Source organism: Eschrichtius robustus, chromosome 13 (assembly GCF_028021215.1).
Source record: "Eschrichtius robustus isolate mEscRob2 chromosome 13, mEscRob2.pri, whole genome shotgun sequence".
NCBI lineage: Eukaryota > Metazoa > Chordata > Mammalia > Artiodactyla > Eschrichtiidae > Eschrichtius > Eschrichtius robustus.
The window spans coordinates 87,103,967-87,127,810 of NC_090836.1; the positions used below are offsets into that span (position 1 = coordinate 87,103,967).

The 23,844-nt window shown below is 39.5% G+C and overlaps 1 pseudogene; it reads right to left on the minus strand.

Moving 5' to 3' along the window:
• Positions 1 to 1,476: 1,476 nt before the first annotated feature.
• LOC137775852 (reticulon-3-like) overlaps positions 1,477 to 23,844 on the minus strand; it is a 79,715-nt pseudogene continuing 57,347 nt past the window's right edge.

Here is a 23,844-nt window from a genome sequence, read left to right on the forward strand (position 1 = left end):
TCTTTGGCTCAGCTCTACCTGCAAACTTTCTGGCCTGCTTGGGTATAGTGAAGTGGTTTGAGTTTCTGAGAACAAATAATTAGGCTCTAGATGAAGGCCAGGGTTATACAAAACCCATTCGTTTCTGCCTCTGTGGGTTCTGTGACCCCGTGAAAAGGAGAAAGTTAGATTAGGACAGTGCTCAGCTACATGGGCTTCATGAGATTATTTTCCTTATAGTGTTATCAGAACATGTGTTTAATTATTGTTTTTCTAGGCTTGATAAGCTTAGGGATTCATATCTTTAAATTACATCTCCCTTAATCAACCACATACGACATCTTGGATTCAGAGTTAGTGTTGGTGTGGACCAGAATGTTGACCTTGTCTTTTTTATTTAGTCTCATCCCTTGGGCTTCAAAGGTAAATGAAGTTTCAAACTAGGCATAAGAACATCATCAACTCAAAGAAGCTGAGAATATATTTACTTATTTTATTAGATCTACTCCACCTTTTTTCTACATCTTTTTATGGGTTTTTTTTTTTTTTCTCACTTTGTAGCTATTTTTTCTTTATCAGGGACAGAGCATCTAGAAATTCTTCTCTAAGCCCTTTTCCAAATCATGAATCACCTGACTATAATTACTTACTAACATATACCCTCTCAAATAACTTTCAGTGAACTGCGTGCATGTCCATTTACCCAGAGGCAACTATTAATATTATTTTTATAGAAATTACAGACATTTAATTTCCTAAGAAAAGCACAGCCTTGTCTGTTAAGCTTGAGGTAGGTAGGGAAGAAGGTAGGAAGCACCTTTCTCGTACTCAAGCTCAGAACTCATGTCCAGAGGAAACGAAACAGAAACCACCTTCCCAAATGGTGGACCTTTTCATTTCCTAATTGGGAGCGGGAAGGGAGTGGTGGTCAGCTCAGTGGGCCAACTTTCTTTTTCCGATCTCATTTATCAGATGGTATTTTGGGATTCAGGGATTATCAGTATCACCTATGAGTTATTAATAGAATTGGAAGTTATTTGTATCAGTGAGGTGGGAGAAGACAGATGATAATAGGTATAGTTGCTCATATTATATGAGACAGGGAGATGAGGTCAGAGGAGGGTAAGAATAGTCCAAGGAATAAATAAAAGTTAACTAGATAGTCATTATTCCACTCCCAAATAAATTTTTTTGTAATCATAATTCCTTAAATTGAAAATAAGGATAAAACTCTTGTGAGAAATTGGTTTAAAACCCAATACTTGGGTATTAGATAGACGAGCTGGAGAGGTGTGTTTTGTCTTTCATTTTTGTGTTTATCTTCACCCTTTGCCTTTTCAAGCCACAGGCAAAAGCTCCACCATCCTTGGAGATTCTGGTTACTTACTAATTTGAATCATATTCTTTTAATTTCAAAGATATCAATTCCTTTTCAATCTAACACATTCTGGAGGTTGGTATGGAAAGTAAAGAGAAAGAAGGTGAGAAAACATCAGATTAAAAGGGTTTGGAAGTGAACACTGGACATATTCCCTCATGGTACAAGTGCAGTGTTATAACTGTTCAATGGTGATTTAGTAACTGCTGAATTTTTAATTTCCATGGGCTTCTTCCTTTTTTTTTTCTTTGAAATGCCAGAGAATGTTGCTTGGGTCCTTCAACAACTGACTTGGTCTGATTCTCATGACACAACATAGTAATCAGTCTGGGGTCTGTACTTTTCATTGGAACACTGAAAACTTACAGTTCAGCAAAGATTAGAAGGGTGATTCCATTGGAACTGCACTAACGTTGGTCATTAGCCACATGAAGACAGCCAGATCTTTCACCAGAAAGAAACACATGATGGGTTTTGGGCCCCTGTTGATGGGGTCACTCTCTTAATTATGGAAAACTTCTGAAAATAGCTTGACTGCATGGCCTTTTGACTTCTGTACAGCTTGGATGACAGACTTGTAGACCCTGAAGCTGATGGTGACAAAGAGGAGAGCCAGGATGATGTAAGAAGCCACAGTGATGATGCTGAAATCTCCAGGGTAAGTAGCACTATCAGTGTGGGGCAAGAACCAAGCTCAGCTTTCTTCACCTTGTGCCAGAAAATCAGACGGTATATTGCAAAGGAGGCTACAGAGCAGGTTCCCAGGTGACTCCCTCCTGTGTCCCCTCCCCCTATCACTAGGTGTGGAAGGTTGGGCCCCGGAGGACAAAGGGATTTAGATGGAATTGACCGGCTTCCAATGGCTCTACCATGGGCTTTTCCAAGGAGGGCAGGGGAGAAAGAGGGGAAATAAAATAATCACACTGTCAGCTCTCCCAAGTCCCTTCACTCCTTCTGGTTCGTGCTTATACTCTGACTACTAGTAATGTTTTGATATATAGCCTTCCAGACTTTCTCTATTATCTTATATGCTAACTGGAACTTTTCTTATTTAATATTTCACTTAAAAATCCCTTATCCCTTTGCATTTTTCCCCACTGAAAGGCTTCCCTAATTGTTTTCTTTTGTCTCTCTGCCCCTGCCCTAATCCCATTCCCCTGAGGTAGATTCTAGTAATGTTTTGATATATAGCCTTCCAGACTTCCTCAATTATTTTATATGCTAACTGGAACCATGACTGTTTTCACTGGATGGGACCTTGGAGATCATCTTTCCATCTCTCCTTACCCCCTCCCACTAAACCTCCCCCCCCAACCACTGCAGGCTTCCAGAAGATACATAAGCTAAATGCCCGACCTGCAACACCACCTCAGCCAGCGATTGGCAGAACTTGGACTAGAACCCAGGTCTTTTCAGTCTTAGTTAAATGATCTTTCTGCTGCTTTCCACAACTTTAGTTTTTAGCCTGTTTCATGACCTAAAGAAGCAGTTTCTGTAAGATGGATTTAAGTGGTTTATGACCAGATTTAGTTTACAAGGTGACCATTCATTTCCTGATGGAAAACAAGCAAACAGACAAACCAACAAATAACCTTCTAACCAAATAGAAATGGCTATGGTTCGTCTCCTCTGTTCCTCCTTTGGTCTCAGTGACTGGCCTACAGGCTCAGTGCTCTGCTTTCCTGGAGCAGCTTTCTTGTACTAAGATCGTCCTTAGATCCATCTATCATACAGTCAGCTTTTGCTTCTTATTCTGTTTTCTTATTGGTCACTTGCTTTGGGCATAGGTACAGCTCTCCCTGCTTTCTCTTCAAGTGCTTCCAGAAAAACTGAACTTAAACCAGCCAGGCCATTCGAGTTGCTGATTTTCTGGGTATGTTCAAGGTGTTCCCCATAAAAACCAGGACTCTCCCCTGGTGTGGGACATCATGTTTCTTTTTCCGTACCTTCTGTACCTGAAATTTATAGCTTGACCAGTAAATTCTGACCCCCCTTAAACTGCTAGTCTTGACTTTTTCTTTACATTTTTAAACAGACCCCTCTCCAAGCTTTCTAAGTTCAACTCGAGCACACACATACATCTCCTTTTATAGACAGAAAATGCACACTTCCACAAAATAACACTAATAAAAACCTTGGGGTCTCACTCTACCTCCACCCTTCTTTCACCCCAATCACTCTCAGAACTTCTCAGTCACCTGGCCCACCTAGAAGTGCTAGGATCAATCTTCACACCAGGCCTAGATCTTTGGACTTTGTTCAAAGTCCATCATGACTTCTGAGTTATAGTAAACATGCTTACTTAAACTGTAGTTCGATCTCTGACAGACAGAATTCATAGTGATCTTTGGATATGGGGATTCTTTTTTTTTTTTTGAACAAACTTGAGTTTTCAAGGAAGAACATGTCAGAGAGTGAATAACAGAGAGACCCACTTTGCAAATATAATGTGCAGTTAATAGAATACAAGTGAGCTCTTCTGAGTTTGATGGTGGTGGTTGTTGCTTGGGGATCTCTTTCTTTCACCAAAGCCTCTGCCTGTTGTTGTTTCCCCTCACATGTGCTTGTGCGTGTGCCGTGGGGGACGTTAAACAAGCACCGTCTTGTTTCATGTGATTTTGCAGAATAATGCTCTCGTGTTTACCTTTCATATCCACTTTAAGGATGGAATCTGTTTTACAACTGGGACTGCTGCTATGACAAATTCTGTAGCATTGCCTTCAGTTCAGGCACATGCCTCTGAAACCTTAATCACTAACAGATGCTGCTCTGAATCAAGAATTCCCCTCTCTGGCTACTCAGCCTGAGCAATGAGCTGCCTAACTTGGATCCTACAGGCTTCTTGAGAAACTCCACAGGCTGCCTTACTAGCACACTGGTAACATGCAGAAGATTGATATTTTCCAGGCCCAAGCAGGACTTTGAAATAATACCTAGCAGTTGTCGAGAGCTATTTATTTTCCCCTCCTCCTACAAGTGTTTTCACATACATGATCTCATTTTATCCTTCAAATAGTCCTTGGAGTTAAGTAGGGAAAGCAGTATTTTCCCCTAGGAACCTGAGGTCCAGAGATGTTAAGTAACTTGATCAAGGTCACACATTAGCCTTGACTCCTAGTCTGGTGTTCCTTCCACTAAAATGACACTAGTATTTACGTTGTCCTGTGTCAAAATAATTCTAAAGTCTTTTCAGGTGCTGCATGAAACCAAACTGTCATTCTTACAGCTTGGATTTAATTAAATTTGTAACAGCTTTAGTGTTTTTGGGTTTTTTTCCCCCTAGTCCTTAAATTATAAGGCAGTGATTTTGTGTGCCTAAAAATTATTTGGGGAGATTGTTCAGTAGATCTTGGTTCAGTAGATCAAAGGTGCAGCCCCCCAAAGACAAAAAGACAAAGCAGTATTTGTCTGGAAAATATGCCTTGGAGGGAGCAAGTGAAACCTCCGGGGTCTGAGTTTTCTGGAGAGGGAGAAGAGTAAGAATAAAGGGAAATTTATGGAAAGACGTGAAGTTAGGTGCTGCTTATGTTAAGGGCCAGCAGGGGAATCCCTAGTGGTGGGATTGCTAGAAAGGACTCTGGCGAAGAGGAATGGTTGATAAGATGTTTGCTCTGTGGTGCAGGCTATGATCCTTCCTTGTGGTCCCTATGTATTCAGCAAAACTTGTGTTTTATGTGAATGGAGGCTTTTCTATGAGAATTAATGAAGAGGATGAGTTTTACTTCTGAATTGACATAATGGGGAACTGAGCAGAAGAGGTCTTAAGAAGTTTGGATTTCTGCAGACTAGAATTTGAGGCTTAAATTCATTGCACCTTGCTACCTGTGGGATGGATATGACCAGGTGATATCTGGGTGAATACATGATAGTTAGCATGAAGACATTACAGAAAATATTATTATTTTTGGAATACTCTCATGGCTTTAGAAGAACTAGGATGTGATTAGAGATGTCATAAGAAAGGTGCACATCAAGAAAGTGAATGTGAACAAGGATGTTTGCAAACAGAGTAGGTGAAAGATTAAGAACCTTGAGATGCAGTTCCAGCTTCGGCCCATGTTGCAGAATGATTTTCACTAAGTTCTAGTGCCTTTGTTCCCTGTCCTATGCAATATGTAATGGTAGTTCACATGGACTTTTAATGCTTTTAATCTAACAGCCAGGGCCAAAAAGGGGAATTTTCTATATCTGGAAATCTTTAAGATCTTGAGAAAGACTTCTTAGTCTGAAGGAGCAGAGGATGGGGAGGTGCAAGGCACAGAACCAAAACATTAATTTTCTTTTTTAAAAATAAATAATTAATTAATTATTAAAAAAATTTTTTTTGTCTGCGTAGGGTCTTTGTTGCTGAGCGCAGGCTTTCTCTAGTTTCAGAGAGCAGGGGCTACCCTTCGTTGCAGTGGCTTCTCTTGTTGGAGCACAGGCTCTAGGTGTGTGGGCTGCAGTAGTTGCAGCATGCAGGCTCAGTAGTTGTGGCTCACGGACTCCAGAGCGCAGGCTCAGTAGTTCTGGAGGATGGGCTTAGTTGCTCCACGGCATGTGGGATCTTCCCGGACCAGGGATCGAACCCATGTCCCCTGCATTGGCAGGCGGACACCCTGCGCCACCAGGGAAGTCCCAGAGCATTAATTTTCAATTCAGAAAAGAACAGACATTTTTACATGAATGTAAGGAGTAAAAATGTCCTCTTTGCAGAGAAATGTGAACCCAGATATGCTGCCTTAGAAATAAGGCCATGTCCTTAATTATGGTATGGATACTGGAGAGTCCCAATCTTCTTCACAATTTAGGGGCTGAGATGACAACAGGATTCGATAAGAACACTTATGTTGAATAATTTCAATCCTCTCGGTAACAAAGTGAATTAGTATCATCTGCTGAAAAATAAGGGTTTGGACTATAGAAGTCTGTGGGCTTCACAAGATGTACAGACTAGTTCTGGGAGAAGTAAACTAGGGAGGCAATGATAAATTAATGGCAAGGCTGCCTATGAGTGGCTAAGGTCAAAGAACCTCTAGTCTTATGCAAACTTTTCAAATAAAAGCTCACTCCACATTTTACTGTCACAAAATCCAAATCTTTTCGAGAATACTGCTCAAATGGGCTTCCCATTTTCCCCCTCCTTCCCCATCATGGGACCAGAAGGAGCAAGCAAAGAAAAGGCCATTATTCTTCTGGCTGCGTTTTCATCACTTATTCTTTCAATCAGCAAATATTTGTTGAGCAGCTACTAGTCTAGGTGTTCTGGGTCAGGTGGTAGGAATGCAACTGCAGACAAAACAGACCTCTCCTCATGAACTTATTTTGTAATCATTTTAACTCCTTGGATTAAAATACTGCCTTTGAAGTTTATGCTGCGTATAAAAATACCACCCCTTCTCTTTCTTGTTGCTATTATTTACCAAATAACCCATTTGTTGAAGGTTTTGATGCTTGTTCTTTGAGTCTGGGTTATGGGTGTGAGGAGAGCTGAGGATTCGTAGAGCTGTCTCTCCACTTTTCAGATGAAAGAGATCATGCTCTGAATCTCTTTTTTTGTAAGCCATTTGCTATCACTGAAAAGATTGACTGGTTATCACAGTCTTGCTCTGGGACACCTTAACCTATTCAGCAAAGATAACAATTGAATATGATGGCCATACCCTTGGTTTGATCCTTGCCTTGAGGCTGAGTTTTAACCAGCATTTATTGCTCAATCATGTATTTTACCATTTGGGATCAAGAAGCAGTTGCTTTCTCTAATCCTGTAAGTCCTCAAATTCCTGGACATATTCCCTTTTATTCCTGCTTGCACTGTGGTCAATTCTTTTCTGAGCTCATCTCTTTCTTGTAATACCTTGCTGTATTAATTTGCTAGGGCTGATGTAACAAAATACCACAAACTGCGTGACTTAACAGGAATTTACCAACTCACAGTACTGGAGGCTTTTCCTGCTCATTATTTTGGTAAAAATATATTGCATTTTATGAAGCAAATATTAAATGTTCCTATATAAACTTTGGCTAGAAGATATTGTATTACGGCTCATTACGTTGAGCCCTAATCCAATATGACTGGCGTTCTTATATACGACGAGGAGCTTAGGACATAGCCATGCACAGAGGGAAGACCATGTGAAAGCACAGGCAGAAAATAGCCATTTACCAGACAAAAAGAGAGGCCTCAGAAGAAACCAACTCTGCCAATACCTTCCTTGATCTTGGACTTCCAAACTCCAGAATCGTGAGAAAATAAATTTCTGTTGTTTAAGCCACACAGTCTGAGATCCTTTGTTATGGGAGCCCTACCAAACTGATATAGGACCCTGGTTGCAACTTTCTGCTTGGCTTCTTATGTTCTCAGCTCCATATTATTTACAAATGAGCAAATTCCTGGAGGTTAATTGCATCGCTGAATGTTGGGTTCATCTTAATAATTATTTCCATTCCCTCTGAAGATCTTGGATTCTCAAGTCTTAGTTGTCTTGTTGAATTCCAGGTTTTTTCCTTTAGTCCTGTGAGACCACAGAAAGTTCTGTTCAGCTTCTAGCCTCATAGCCGCCCCTGCCCATTTCTGCTCAATTCTCAGATGCTAGACTCTACACTGCTTGTGAATCAGCAAATGCATTCAGGGGAAGAGGGGAGCAGAATTTGGGGCTTATCTCAACATACTTCTTGGTTCTTGGAGAGCTTTACCTCTCAAGTCCTGGCTGCCTTGATCGTTTCTTATGCTTTCAAACAGATGTAGTTTTTACTTTATCCAACTTTTCTAGGTTTTTGTTTGTTTGTTTGCTTTTGTAGGGAGGTTTGGTTTGATATAAACATGTCTATCAAAGCCATAACTGGAATAATTTTTATATTAATTTTTAACTTAGGCATTTTATTAAATTCTCTTATTGTCTGTAATAGATTTAAAAAAAAATTTTTTATTTTATTGAAGTACAGTTGATTTACAATGTTGTGTTAGTTTCTGGTGTACAGCAAAGTGATTCAGGTATACATATATACATTCTTTTTCATATTCTTTTCCATTGTGATTTATCATAGGATATTGAATATAGTTCCCTGTGCTATACAGTAGGACCTTATTGTTTATCCATTTTATATATAATAGTTTGCATCTTGTAATAGCTTTTTGATTGGACCTTGTTTGCATCCCTTCCAAATTTATTTGTTGAAACCTAATCTCTAATGTGATGATATTTGAAGGTAGGGATTTGGGGTGTTGATTATGTCATGAGGGTGGAGCTCTCATGAATGGGATTACTGTAGTAAAGAAGACCCCAGGGAGCTCCCTCACCTATTCTGCCATAGGGAGACACAGTGAAAGGATGGCCATCTATAAACCAGGAAGCAGGCCCTTACTGGACACCAAATCTGTCAGCACCTTTATCTTGGAACTGCCAGCCTTCAGAACTGTGAGAAATAAATTTATGTTGTTTATAAGCCACCCAGTGTATGATATTCTGCTAGAGCAACCCTAACTAAGACAGTAAGTATCGTATCTTAGTCTTCCAGCATTGAATATTGTTGTGAAGTATGAAGCCACTCTAATTTTTCTCTTTGTATTAGGTATGAGAAAGAATGTGATACTGTAACAAAGTATAAGATACAATGATTGAAATAAGATTGAACTTTATATCTCTCTCATCTATCAGTCTGGCTGGTCTAAGGTATCAGAGCAACTGCTGCATAGTTATCCAGGGAGCAATTTATTCTGTCTTGTTGCTCCACTGTCCCCTGGCGCATTATTCTCACCCCCAAGATTAAAGGTGGGATGCTGGCACATCTACATTCCAGCTTGCAAAAGAGGCAAAGGGGCAAAATTCAGAGAAAGCAGCTTTTCTTTAAATTTTGGAGGATTTTGCACACTTCACTTTAGTGTGTATCCAATTGTCCAGAACATACTCATATGGCCACCCTAACTAACTGCAAAGAAAGTTAGGAGATGCAGTGTCTAGCTGGGTGGTTATACAGCCAGAAATAAGAGGAAATTTAGGGGTAACAAATAGGAATGTGTCTCAAATTGTAGGTTACTTAATCATTTTGCCTGCATGCCCAAAGTTTTTTGTTTTGTTTTTTTCATCTTTGAGGTCCAGTGCTATCACTAGGATATGTTTTAGTGTAGATCGTATTGCATGAAGGGTTTTTTTTGGAGGGGGGTGTTACAGATTGCTAGTTCAAGTTACAGATTTAAGTCTTTTAGGTTTTTCAAAATTACGTCTTTAAATTATTTTTTTCTTCTTTTCATTTTGTGTTGATTTTGTTTTTGTCTCTAATTCACATCTATGACTTTGTTTGCTTTTCTCTATCCTGTTCTTCTATCCTTTAGTGTGATTTTGATGATGGCTCTTTGTGCTGCTTAATGTATCCTGATTTCTTGATGGATTTTTTTTTTCTATTTATTTTTTAAGTCTGCCAGCTTGTGTTTCATCTCCTCCAGTTCTCTGCTTTAAGCTCTTTGATTCATTAGGTGCCGTATATTTATGACCATATATTTGGTCATCATTTTTATCTGAACAGTAGCCATATTTTTCTGGTGTGTGTTCATCACCTGCCATGTATTTTTCCCACATTTTTCTTCCTTTTCCTGAAATAACTTTGCATACATACTTGGCTGGTTCTTTTTTGCTTATTACTTTTGTGAATGAGGTGAATTCTTCCAGTTATTTTTGAGAGGTTTCTTCAGGGAAGAGACTAGAGCAGTGTTCCAGGCAAGCAGTAACTTTCTTTGGTTCACAGCAAAGCTCTTTATGGCTCAGCAGTGCGTGTATGTGTGTGTATACTGTTTTAACCTTCATTTCTCCCCAGTGCAAGGAAATCAGCAGTTTCTGGACTGCTCACAATTCAAGATCTATTTCCTTCAACCTTCCTCAAGGACATATTGCTTCTCTCAAAAATGTGTGTTTCCTTGTTCATTTCTACCTCCTCTGCCCATTCTATGGGGTTTGGAGAAGCTTCCTCTAAAGACCAGGCCTCCTGTTCCGATTGTTCCAGACAAGACTTGTGGTGTTGCCCCTTATGTTGTGCCCTGTGCCATGTTAACTGTGCTCTGCCTGATTTGTTTGAGATCCTCTCCCACAGCTGTCTCTTTAGGCATTTCCCTGCATCCCTGTTTGACTTTCCCTACATTTGGTAGCTCCTTCTCAAATATTATAGTTCAAAGTTACTGGTGTCTCCTAGCTTTACCAAAGATCACCTCTCTCTCTTTTTCATTGCTGCTTTGATTTCTAAAAAAATGTGGGTAGAGCCATTTTTTCTCTGGCATTTTATAATCAGGTACCGTGAATATCCATTTAGAGGGCTCCATTATTGTTTTGTTAGGATTAACTCCCTTAAATGGTATATTTACAAAATTTCAAGAATTCCAATCTGTTTTTCAAAAAAGTTATACAAATCTATACTACTCTTCCACTAGTACAGTCTGTTTTCCTATACCCTTACTAATACATATATAGAGATTTGCCTATTTGATATTCTAACATGGTATGCCCCTTAAGTTGCACTTTTCATTATTACATGGCAAATAATTATAGCTTCTTTTGAGAATTTTCTATTATTGCCTGTTAGTGATTTTTGCTTTCTTTTGGTGCCATTGTCAACTTCCTATGGATTAATATGAGCTTTTTCTTAAAGGTGTATTTTTCTCAGTTAGTCATTTGCATGTTTCAGTTTTATTTTCAATGTACTATTTTGCCAAATAAAAATGTATTTATAAGAATAAATATAAAGCAAGTTTAATATTTTCCTGTATACCTTGGGTATCATTTTCTTTACCACACCAAGATTATATATTCACATATATATTTCTTTAGTGGTATAGATCTTGTTTTTCTATTTAAATCTCAAATAAGTCTGGAATTTGTTTTGAATTGAGTATGAATATTAATGTAGCTTATTTTCCCCACAACTGATAGTCAAGTACTCCATCACCATTTATAGACTAATTTATTTTTCTCACTGATTTAAGATGCCACTATTAACAAATTAATCTTATGCTTATGAAGAAATGGTTCTAAACTCTAAATTTTCTTCCACTGCTTGCTTGTTTTTATGGAAGTACTACAATATTTTAATTATTATTTTATATATTAATATATTTTACTTTCTAGTAGGACAAAGTCCTATCATTACTATAATTTCTGAAATCTCCCACTTAGTTTCAACTACTATTCTTCCAGATGAACTTCAGAATCATTTGTTGCATTTCCAAAAATAAATCCTCAAACCCACTGGGATTGCACTGAGTTTATTTATTTATTTGGGAAGAATTGACATCTTGATAATATTAAGTCTTCTGAGCCAGTAACATGATATAGTTCTCCATTTAGACAAGCTTTCTTTTATGTTCTTCAATAACAATATTGTGGTTTTATTCACAGAGATTCTGCACATTTCTCTTGAGTTTAACTCTTAGGTGATATGTGTTTTGCTATTAGGAACTCAATTTATTTTCTAATTTATTGTTGCTGGAATGTAGGAAAATATTGAGCATTATTTATTTTGTAATTACTGCTCTACTAATCTTTCTTATAAATCCTAGTTGCTTTTCAGATTATTTTGTTGAGTTTTGTACGTACCCAATGATGTCATCTGTAAGTAATGTTACTTTTTCTTCCTCTTTCCAGTATTCGTACTTTTAAATTTGCTTTCTTTCCCAATTGCATTGGCAAAGTTTTCCAAAATTGGCAGGCATATTTTACTTGTTCTTGATTATAATAAGAATGCTTCTATTTTACTGTTAAAGTGACTTTTTTTTTTTTTGGTAGAGAACGAGTAATTGGGTCTATTACAAATATTTTGATTTTCCCATCTAACAATCACTGTCTTTTAATTGGTATGTAAATCATTTACCATTAATGTAACTATTGGTTGTATTTAAGTCTCCTTTATATTATTTGTTTTTTTGCTTGTCCCCTCTAGTTTTGTTCCTTTTTCCTTTTCCTGCCTTCTTTTTTTTTTTTTGGTAATCCATTTTAATTTGTTGACTTGCTATATCTCTTTGTATTTTTTTAGTGCTTGTTTTAGAGATTATGATATACATAACTAAGTTAATACCTTTTTAATTCAAGCAAAATGCAGAAGCAAAATTTGGAGCCACAGAGTGTTTTGGGCAAAAGAGTTAAATTAATCTAACTGTATTTTAACAAGATAACTTTGTTGCTCTCTTGAGAATAGACTCTAGGAGTATAAAGGCTAAAGTAGGGAGACTTGCCAATATAGGGGAAATATAAGGAAATAAGTTTAAGGAGTTTCCTCTTAGTATGATTTTGCTGAGTGTTTTTTATCAAGAAAGTGTTAATTTTGTCAAATGCTTTTTCTGCTTCTATGAGGAAATTATTGAGGAAATCATTTTATTCTGTTAATGTGGTGAATTGTATTGGTTTATTTTTCAATGCAACTAACCTTGCATTCCTGGGATAAAACCCTCTTAGTCATGAGGTATTATCCTCGTTATGACTTTCATAACGGCAGTGAAAGCACAGAGTCCTAACCATTGGACCACCAGGGAATTCCCTCTTTATTAATTTTTGATTTAGTATGACTTAATCCTTCTAAACTCATTGATACTTGTTTATGCCCAATATATGATCTATACTGATGAATGTACCATGAGTACTTAAAATATTCTGTAGTTGTTTGGGTATGGTGTTCTATAAATGTCAGATCATGCTGGCTGGTAAAGATGTTTCAGTTATCTATGGCTATGCAACATATGTCCCCCATATTTAGTGGCTTAAAACAACAACATTTACTTGGCTCAAATTCTGCTGTTTCAGCAAGGCTTAGTGGGAACAGTTTACCATGTCCCACCCAGCATCAGCTCGGACATCTCAAAGGCAGGTTCCACTCAGTATCAGCTAGTTGGGGCTGGGTTGGAAGCTGGAAGCTGGAATCATCTTAAGCTACTTAAGCAACTCTCTCTATTTTAATGTGGTCTCATTATGTGGCCTCTGCAGCATGGTGGGTCAGGGAAGCTGTTGGTTTAAAGCACTCAAGTTGCATGTTATGAGAGAGGGAGAAAACCAGGTAGAAGGTATATTGCCTTTTTTGACTTAAGCTTTGGAAGTCATACAGCTTACTTCTGCCATGTTCTATTTGTAGTGGCAGTCACAGAATGCTGTCTATCCAGTCAAGAAGAGAGGCAATAGACTCCAACGCTTGATGGGGGTGTGACGAGGTTCTGGAAGAGCATGTGAGGCTGTAAATACTGCTGAGGACATTTTTGGGAAATAAAACTTGTCACAGTATTGTTCAAATCTTTTTCTTATAATAGCAGCTTCTTTCTTTCTTTTTTTTTTTTTCTCTATTGATAACTGAGAAGAGGGCTAATATCTTAAACTATGAGTGTAGACTTACACATTCCTTCATTTTGTTCTGCTAGTTTTTGCTTCATTTCTTTGGAAACTTTGCTGTTGGTTGCATACACATTTTAAATTATGTCTCCCTGATGAATTGTTCTACATATCTTATAAACCCCACAGGAAACTATTATCTTTGCTTTAAATAGTCAAATATTTAGAGAAATTGAGAAATTAGAAAGTCATTTATATTTGCCCATATATTTTTTGGCACTCTTCATTCCTCGCAGATCTAAATTTCTGTCTGATATTTTCCTCAAGCCTGATGTGCAGGTCTACTATTTATGAATTTTCTCAGATTTTATTTGACTATGTCTTTATTTTGCCTCCGATTTCAAAGCATATTTTTTCTGGATGTAGAATTCTAGGTCAATGATGTTTTCCTTTCAGTGCTTTAAAGGTGTCATTTCATTGTCATCTGGTTGCACTATTTCTTTTTTTAACTAATTAATTTATTTTTTGGCTGCGTTGTGTCTTCGTTGCTGCACGTGGGCTTTCTCTAGTTGCGGAGAGCGGGGGCTACTCTTCGTTGTGGTGTGTGGGCTTCTCATTGTGGTGGCTTCTCTTTGTTGCGGAGCACAGGCTCTAGGCACGTGGGCTTCAGTAGTTGTGGCACATGGTCTCAGTAGTTGTGGCTTGCGGGCTCTAGAGCGCGGGCTCACTAGTTGTGGTGCACAGGCTTAGCTGCTACATGGCATGTGGGATCTTCCCGGACTAGGGCTTGAACCCGTGTCCCTTGCATTGGTAGGTGGATTCTTAACCACTGAGCCACCAGGGAAGTCCCTGGTTGCACTATTTCTAATGAGAAGTGAGCAATCATTCTTTTTCATCCGTACGTAATGTACCTTTTTTCTCTGGTCCCTTTACATATTTTCACTTACTTTTTAGTTTTCAGCAATTTGACTGTGATGTGCCTAGGTGTGGTTTTTCTTAGGCTTATCTGGCTAGAGTTAGTTGAGCTTCTTGAAGAATTTGTGGCTATTGTTTCTTTAATTTTTTTTTCTCCAATATCTTTTCCCTTTCCTTCTAGAATTCCAATTACATATTTGTTAGATAACTTGATATCGTTCCACAGGCCACTGAGGCTGTATTCATTTTTTTAGTCTTATTTTCTTTTTTGTGAGCTTTGGTTTAGATATAGTTTCTTTTGTCTAATCTCCAAAACTAATCTGTCCCCTGCAATGAATAGTCTGTGGTTAAGCCTATGCAGTGAATTTTTCATTTCAGATACATTTTTTTGAGTTCTAGAATGTCCATTCCTTTTTTCTCCCTAATTTTTATTTCTCTTTTTAGATTCTGCATCTATTCACTCAGCACTTGAACATATTTATAATACAGTATTCCCTTGGTATCCACAGGCGATTGGTTCCACTGTAGATACCAAAATCCACAGATGCTCAAGTCCTATAGTAAGCCCTCTGTATCTGCAAGTTTTGTATCCACGGATTCAACCAACTGCAGACTGTAAACATAGTACATGATGCACAGTTGGTTGAATCCGTGGATGCAGAACAGACGGGTGTGAAGGCCGACTGTATATTTATTGAAAAAGTTTGTGTATAGGTGGACTCATGCAGTTCAAAGCCCTGTTGTTCAAGGGTCAACTGTTGCTATCGTAAAGTCCTTGTCATTTAATTCCAACATTAGTGCAGTCTCTGGGTTTCTACTGACTTTTTCTTTCTGGTTTTGGGTTTTAATAAGTTTTTCCTGCTTCTTCATCAGTTTGGTAATTTTTTGTTGTATGCTAGACATGTATGCTGCAAAGTTGTTGAAAATCTGGCGAGAGTATGTTTGAGATTATGTCTTCCATTAAACAGTGTTGAGGTTTGTTTTGGCTGACAGGAAATGTACTCAATCAGCTTGATCCTACTTGATTTTAAGCTTTCTTTGTGAGAGTCTAGAATAGTCCTTAATCTAGTGATAGAATAAGTCTTCACTTAACATCTGTCCATTCTAGGGTTGCAACTAAATGCCTGGGGTATTCAGGCAAGTCTCTTCATTTGGCTTGTGAAAATAGGAACATCTCTCAGTATTGTAAGAGCTTTGGAATCTGCATTAATCTCATGGCCCTGAAGTAGCTGTTTCCTATAAGACCCTTTGGAGTCTTGCTCTGTGCATGCACAACTTAGTATTCATCCAGAGACTAAAAGGGATCTCTGTGCAGATATAAGGGGCTAGTCTATATAGCTCTCTCTTCTTTGGTACCTTTGGTCACAAATTTCACTTTGCTGTCTACGTGTCAAGATTTCTCCTCTTTATTTGTGATCCACTCTCTGTGCTGCTATTTGTATTGATAAAGTGTTCCTAGGCAGAAAGCCAGAGAGATATAATGTTCACCTCATGCATTTTTGCTCTCTCAAGAACAACACTTGTATTGTTTTGTCTAATGCCTAAAGCAGTTTCTTCACTTATTTTTGTTCAATTTTTTATTGAAGTGTAATTGACATATTAATTGCAGGTGTACAACATAATGATTCAATATTTGTATATGTTGCATAATTATTTGTGTTCAATTTTTGAATTGTTTATTGTGGGAGGATAAATATTGATATGATACTAATTACTTCATCATAATGAGAACTATATGTCTAAACATGTCAAATTTGAGATGTCTATAAGGTAACCAGATAGCAAAGTGTGGTAGGCTGTTGAATACATGAAATTGGAGTTCAAGGATGAGGTCCACGCTGGAGACATAAATTTGGTATTCATTAGCATAAATAATATATATAAAGTTTTGAAGTGGATGAGATCTCCTAACGAGTTGGTATAGAACGAGAGGAAATATGAGGACTGAGCCTTTGGGCAATTTTAAAATATCAGGGAGATGAGGAAGAATCAACAAATTCAGAAACATCAAGTGGGTAGGAGCAAAACTAGTGTCATGTGATGACCTAGAAGCCAAGTGAAGATGTTTCAAGGAAGAGGTAATGATTGACTGTGTCAACTTGTGCTGATTAGTTAAGTAAGATAAGAATGTAAACTGATCATTGGATTTATCAAACACTGGTGTCATAATGACCTTGACACCAGCAGTTCCAGTGGAGTGGTGGGGATGAAAACCTAACTGGAGTGAATTCAAATCAGAATGCGGGGAGGGGGGATTGGAGGTAGAGAGTATGGAGACCTTATAAAATTATGAATATAAAGATTATGTGGGAGGAGAGAAGATGGCGGAAGAGTAAGACGCGGAGATCACCTTCCTTCCCACAGATACAGTAGAAATACATCTACACGTGGAACTGCTCCTACAGAACACCCACTGAACGCTGGCAGAAAACGTCCGACCTCCAAAAAGGCAAGAAACTCCCCCCGTACTTGGGTAGGGCAAAAGAGAAAAAAGAAATAACAGAGACAAAAGAATAGGGACGGCACCTGCGCCAGTGGGAGGGAGCTGTGAAGGAGGAAAGATTTCCACGCACTAGGAAGCCCCTTCGCGGGCAGAGACTGCGGGTGGCAGAAGGGGGAAGCTTCGGAGCCACGGAGGAGAGCGCAGCCACAGGGGTGCGGAGGGCAAAGCGGAGAGGCTCCCGCACGGAGGAGCGGTGCCGACCAGCACTCACCAGCCCGAGAGGCTTGTCTGCTCCCCCGCCGGGGCGGGCGGGGGCTGGGAGCTGAGGCTCGGGCTTCAGTCGGATCGCAGGGAGAGGACTGGGATTGGCGGCGTGAACACAGCCTGAAGGGGTTAGCGCACCACAGCTAGCCGGGAGGGAGTCCGAGAAAAAGTCTGCAGCTGCCGAAGAGGCAAGAGACTTTTTCTTCCCTCTTTGTTTCCTGGTGCGCGAGGAGAGGGGATTCAGAGTGCCGCCTAAACGAACTTCAGAGACGGGCGCGAGCCGCAGCTAACAGCGCGGATCCCACAGAAACAGGGGCGCAGAGGAAAAAGTGGAGAGACTCCCGCACAGAGGCTCGGCGCCGAGCAGCGCTCACCAGCCCGAGAGGCTTGTCTGCTCACCCGCCGGGGCGGGCGGGGCTGGGAGCTGAGGCTCGGGCTTCGGTCGGATCGCAGGGAGAGGACTGGGGTTGGCGGCGTGAACACAGCCTGAAGGGTTTAGCGCACCACAGCTGGCTGGGAGGGAGACCGGGAAAAAGTCTGCAGCTGCCGAAGAGGCAAGAGGCTTTTTCTTGCCTCTTTGTTTCGCTGCGCGCAAGGAGAGGGGATTCAGAGCGCCGCCTAAACGAACTCCAGAGAAAGGCGTGAGCCGCGGCGATCAGCGCGGACCCCAGAGACAGGCGTGAGACGCTGGGGCTGCTGCTGCCGCCTCCAAAAAGCCTGTGTGTGAGCACAGGTCACTCTCCACACCGCCCCTCCCGGGAGCCGGTGCAGCCCGCCACTGCCAGGGTCCCGTGATCCCCGGACAAATTCCCCGGGAGAACGCACTGCGCGCCTCAGGCTGGTGCAACGTCACGCCGGCCTCTGCCGCCGCAGGCTCGCCCCGCCTCCTCCGTACCCCTCCCTCCCCGCGGCCTGAGTGAGCCAGCGCCCCCGAAGCAGCTGCTCCTTTAACCCCGTTCTGTCTGGGCGGGGAATAGACGCCCTCAGGTGACCTACACGCAGAGGCGGGTCCAAATCCAAAGCTGAACCCCAGGAGCTGTGTGAACAGGGAAGAGAAGGGGAAATCTCTCCCAGCAGCCTCAGAAGTAGCGGATTAAAACTCCACAAACAACTTGATGTGCCTGCATCTGCTGAATACCTGAATAGACAACGAATCATCCCAAATTCAGGAGGTGGACTTTGGGAGCAGGATATATTAATTTTTCCCCTGTTCCTTTTTTTTTGTGAGTGTATATGTATATGCTTCTGGGTGAGATTTTGTCTGTATAGCTTTGCTTTACAATAGCTTTATTTTGCTTCACTATATTATAGCCTCTTTCTTTCTTTCTTTCTTTCTTTCTTTCTTTCTTTCTTTCTTTCTTTCTTTCTTTCTTTCTTTCTTTCTTTCTTTCTTTCTTTCTTTCTTTCTTTCTTTCTTTCTGTCTTTCTTTCTTTCTGTCTTTCTTTCTTTCTTTTTCTCCCTTTTACTCTGAGCCGTGTGGACGAAAGGCTCTTGGTGCTCCAGCCAGGCATCAGGGCCGTGCCTCTGAGGTGGGAGAGCCAACTTCAGGACACTGGTCCACAAGAGACCTCCCAGCTCCACGTAATACCAAACGGTAAAAATCTCTCAGAGATCTCCATCTCAACGTCAAGACCCAGCATCACTCAATGACCAGCAAGCTACAGTGCTGAACACCCTATGCCAAACAACTAGCAAGACAGGAACACAGCCCCATCCATTAGCAGAGAGGCTGCCTAAAATCATAATAAGGCCACAGACACCCCCAAAATACACCACCAGACGTGGATGTGCCCACCAGAAAGACAAGATCCAGCCTCATCCACCAGAGCTCAGGCACTAGTTCCCTACACCAGGAAGCCTACACAACCCACTGAACCAACCTTAGCCACTGGGGACAGATACCAAAAACAACGGGAACTACAAACCTGCAGCCTGTGAAAAGGAGACCCCAAACACAGTAAGATAAGCAAAATGAGACGACAGAAAAACACACAGCAGATGAAGGAGCAGGGTCAAAGCACACCAGACCTAACAAATGAAGAGGAAACAGGTAGTCTACCTGAAAAAGAATTCAGAATAATGATAGTAAGGATGATCCAAAATCTTGGCAATAGAATAGACAAAATGCAAGAAACATTTAACAAGGACGTAGAAGAACTAAAGAGGAACCAAGCAATGATGAAAAACACAATAAATGAAATTAAAAATACTCTAGATGGGATCAATAGCAGAATAACTGAGGCAGAAGAAAGGATAAGTGACCTGGAAGATAAAATGGTGGAAATAACTACTACAGAGCAGGATAAAGAAAAAAGAATGAAAAGAACTGAGGACAGTCTCAGAGACCTCTGGGACAACATTAAACGCACCAACATTCGAATTATAGGGGTCCCAGAAGAAGAAGAGAAAAAGAAAGGGACTGAGAAAATATTTGAAGAGATTATAGTTGAAAACTTCCCTAATATGGGAAAGGAAATAGTTAATCAAGTCCTGGAAGCACAGAGAGTCCCATACAGGATAAACCCAAGGAGAAACACGCCAAGACACATATTAATCAAACTGTCAAAAATTAAATATAAGGAAAACATATTAAAGGCAGCAAGGGAAAAAAACCAAATAACACACAAGGGAATCCCCATAAGGTTAACATCTGATCTTTCAGCAGAAACTCTGCAAGCCAGAAGGGAGTGGCAGGATATACTTAAAGTGATGAAGGAGACAAACCTACAACCAAGGTTACTCTACCCAGCAAGGATCTCATTCAGATTTGATGGAGAAATTAAAACCTTTACAGACAAGCAAAAGCTGAGAGAGTTCAGCACCACCAAACCAGCTTTACAACAAATGCTAAAGGAACTTCTCTAGGCAAGAAACACAAGAGAAGGAAAACACCTACAATAACAAACCCAAAACATTTAAGAAAATGGGAATAGGAACATACATATCGATAATTACCTTGAATGTAAATGGATTAAATGCTCCCACCAAAAGACACAGGCTGGCTGAATGGATACAAAAACAAGACCCATATATATGCTGTCTACAAGAGACCCACTTCAGACCTAGAGACACATACAGACTGAAAGTGAGGGGATGGAAAAAGATATTCCATGCAAATGGAAATCAAAAGAAAGCTGGAGTAGCAATTCTCATATCAGACAAAATAGACTTTAAAATAAAGACTATTACAAGAGACAAAGAAGGACACTATATAATGATCAAGGGATCGATCCAAGAGGAAGCTATAACAATTGTAAATATTTATGCACCCAACATAGGAGCACCTCAATACATAAGGCAAATACTAACAGCCATAAAAGGGGAAATCGACAGCAACACAATCATAGTAGGGGACTTTAACACCCCACTTTCACCAATGGACAGATCATCCAAAATGAAAATAAATAAGGAAACACAAGCTTTAAATGATACATTAAACAAGATGGACTTAATTGATATTTATAGGACATTCTACCCAAAAACAACAGAATACACATTTTTCTCAAGTGCTCATGGAACATTCTCCAGGATAGATCATATCTTGGGTCATAAATCAAGCCTTGGTAAATTTAAGAAAATTGAAATCGTATCAAGTATCTTTTCCGACCACAACGCTATGAGACTAGATATCAATTACAGGAAAAGATCTGTAAAAAATACAAACACATGGAGGCTACACAATACACTACTTAATAACGAAGTGATTACTGAAGTAATCAAAGGGGAAATCAAAAAATACCTAGAAACAAATGACAATGGAGATACGACGACCCAAAACCTATGGGACGCAGCAAAAGCAGTGCTAAGAGGGAAGTTTATAGCAATACAAGCCTACCTCAAGAAACAGGAAACATCTCGAATAAACAACCTAACCTTGCACCTGAAGCAATTAGAGAAAGAAGAACAAAAAAACCCCAAAGCCAGCAGAAGGAAAGAAATTATAAAGATCAGGTCAGAAATAAATGAAAAAGAAATGAAGGAAACAATAGCAAAAATCAATGAAACTAAAAGCTGGTTCTTTGAGAAGATAAACAAAATTGATAAACCATTAGCCAGACTCATCAAGAGAAAAAGGGAGAAGACTCAAATCAATAGAATTAGAAATGAAAAAGGAGAAGTAACCACTGACACTGCAGAAATACAAAAGATCATGAGAGATTACTACAAGCAACTCTATGCCAATAAAATGGACAACCTGGAAGAAATGGACAGATTCTTAGAAATGCACAAACTGCCGAGACTGAACCAGGAAGAAATAGAAAATATGAACAGACCAATCACAAGCACTGAAATTGAAACTGTGATTAAAAACCTTCCAACAAACAAAAGCCCAGGACCAGATGGCTTCACAGGTGAATTCTATCAAACATTTAGAGACGAGCTAACACCTATCCTTCTCAAACTCTTCCAAAATATTGCAGAGGGAGGAACACTCCCAAACTCATTCTACGAGGCCACCATCACCCTGATACCAAAACCAGACAAAGATGTCACAAAGAAAGAAAACTACAGGCCAATATCACTGATGAACATAGATGCAAAAATCCTCAACAAAATACTAGCAAACAGAATCCAACAGCACATTAAAAGGATCATACACCATGATCAAGTGGGGTTTATCCCAGGAATGCAAGGATTCTTCAATATACGCAAATCAATCAATGTGATACACCATATTAACAAATTGAAGGAGAAAAACCATATGATCATCTCAATAGATGCAGAGAAAGCTTTCGACAAAATTCAACACCCATTTATGATAAAAGCCCTGCAGAAAGTAGGCATAGAGGGAACTTTCCTCAACATAATAAAGGCCATATATGACAAACCCACAGCCAACATTGTCCTCAATGGTGAAAAACTGAAACCATTTCCACTAAGATCAGGAACAAGACAAGGTTGCCCACTCTCACCACTATTATTCAACATAGTTTTGGAAGTGCTAGCCACAGCAATCAGAGAAGACAAAGAAATAAAAGGAATCCAAGTCGGAAAAGAAGAAGTAAAGCTGTCACTATTTGCAGATGACATGATACTATACATAGAGAATCCTAAAGATGCTACCAGAAAACTCCTAGAGCTAATCAATGAATTTGGTAAAGTAGCAGGATACAAAATAAATGCACAGAAATCTCTTGCATTTCTATACACTAATGACGAAAAATCTGAAAGTGAAATTAAGAAAACACTCCCATTTACCATTGCAACAAAAAGAATAAAATATCTAGGAATAAACCTACCTAAGGAGACAAAAGACCTGTATGCAGAAAATTATAAGACACTGATTAAAGAAATTAAAGATGATACAAATAGATGGAGAGATATACCATGTTCCTGGATTGGAAGAATCAACATTGTGAAAATGACTCTACTACCCAAAGCAATCTACAGATTCAATGCAATCCCTATCAAACTACCACTGGCATTTTTCACAGAACTAGAACAAAAAATTTCACAATTTGTATGGAAACACAAAAGACCCCGAATAGCCAAAGCAATCTTGAGAACAAAAAATGGAGCTGGGGGAATCAGGCTCCCTGACTTCAGACTATATTACAAAGCTTCAGTAATCAAGACAGTTTGGTACTGGCACAAAAACAGAAATATAGATCAATGGAACAGGATAGAAAGCCCAGAGATAAACCCACACACATATGGTCACCTTATCTTTGATAAAGGTGGCAAGAATATACAGTGGAGAAAAGACAGCCTCTTCAATAAGTGGTGCTGGGAAAATTGGACAGGTACATGTAAAAGTATGAAATTAGAACACTCCCTGACACCATGCACAAAAATAAACTCAAAATGGATTAAAGACCTAAGTGTAAGGGCAGACACTATCAAACTCTTAGAGGAAAACATAGGCAGAACACTCTATGACATACATCACAGCAAGATTCTTTTTGACCCAGCTCCCAGAGAAATGGAAATAAGAACACAAATAAACAAATGGGACCTAATGAAACTTAAAAGCTTTTGCACAGCAAAGGAAACCATAAACAAGACCAAAAGACAACCATCAGAATGGGAGAAAATATTTGCAAATGAAGCAACTGACAAAGGATTAATCTCCAAGATTTACAAGCAGCTCATGCAGCTCAATAACAAAAAAACCAACAACCCAATCCAAAAATGGGCAGAAGACCTAAATAGACATTTCTCCAAAGAAGATATACAGATGGCCTACAGACACATGAAAGAATGCTCAACATCATTAATCATTAGAGAAATGCAAATCAAAACTACAATGAGATATCATCTCACACCGGTCAGAATGGCCATCATCAAAAAATCTAGAAACAATAAATGCTGGAGAGGGTGTGGAGGAAAGGGAACACTCTTGCACTGTTGGTGGGAATGTAAATTGATACAGCCACTATGGAGAACAGTATGGAGGTTCCTTAAAAAACTACAAATAGAACTACCATACGACCCAGCAATCCCACTACTGGGCATATACCCTGAGAAAACCATAGTTCAAAAAGAGTCATGTACCAAAATGTTCATTGCAGCTCTATTTACAATAGCCAGGACATGGAAGCAACCTAAATGTCCATCGACAGATGAATGGATAAAGAAGATGTGGCAC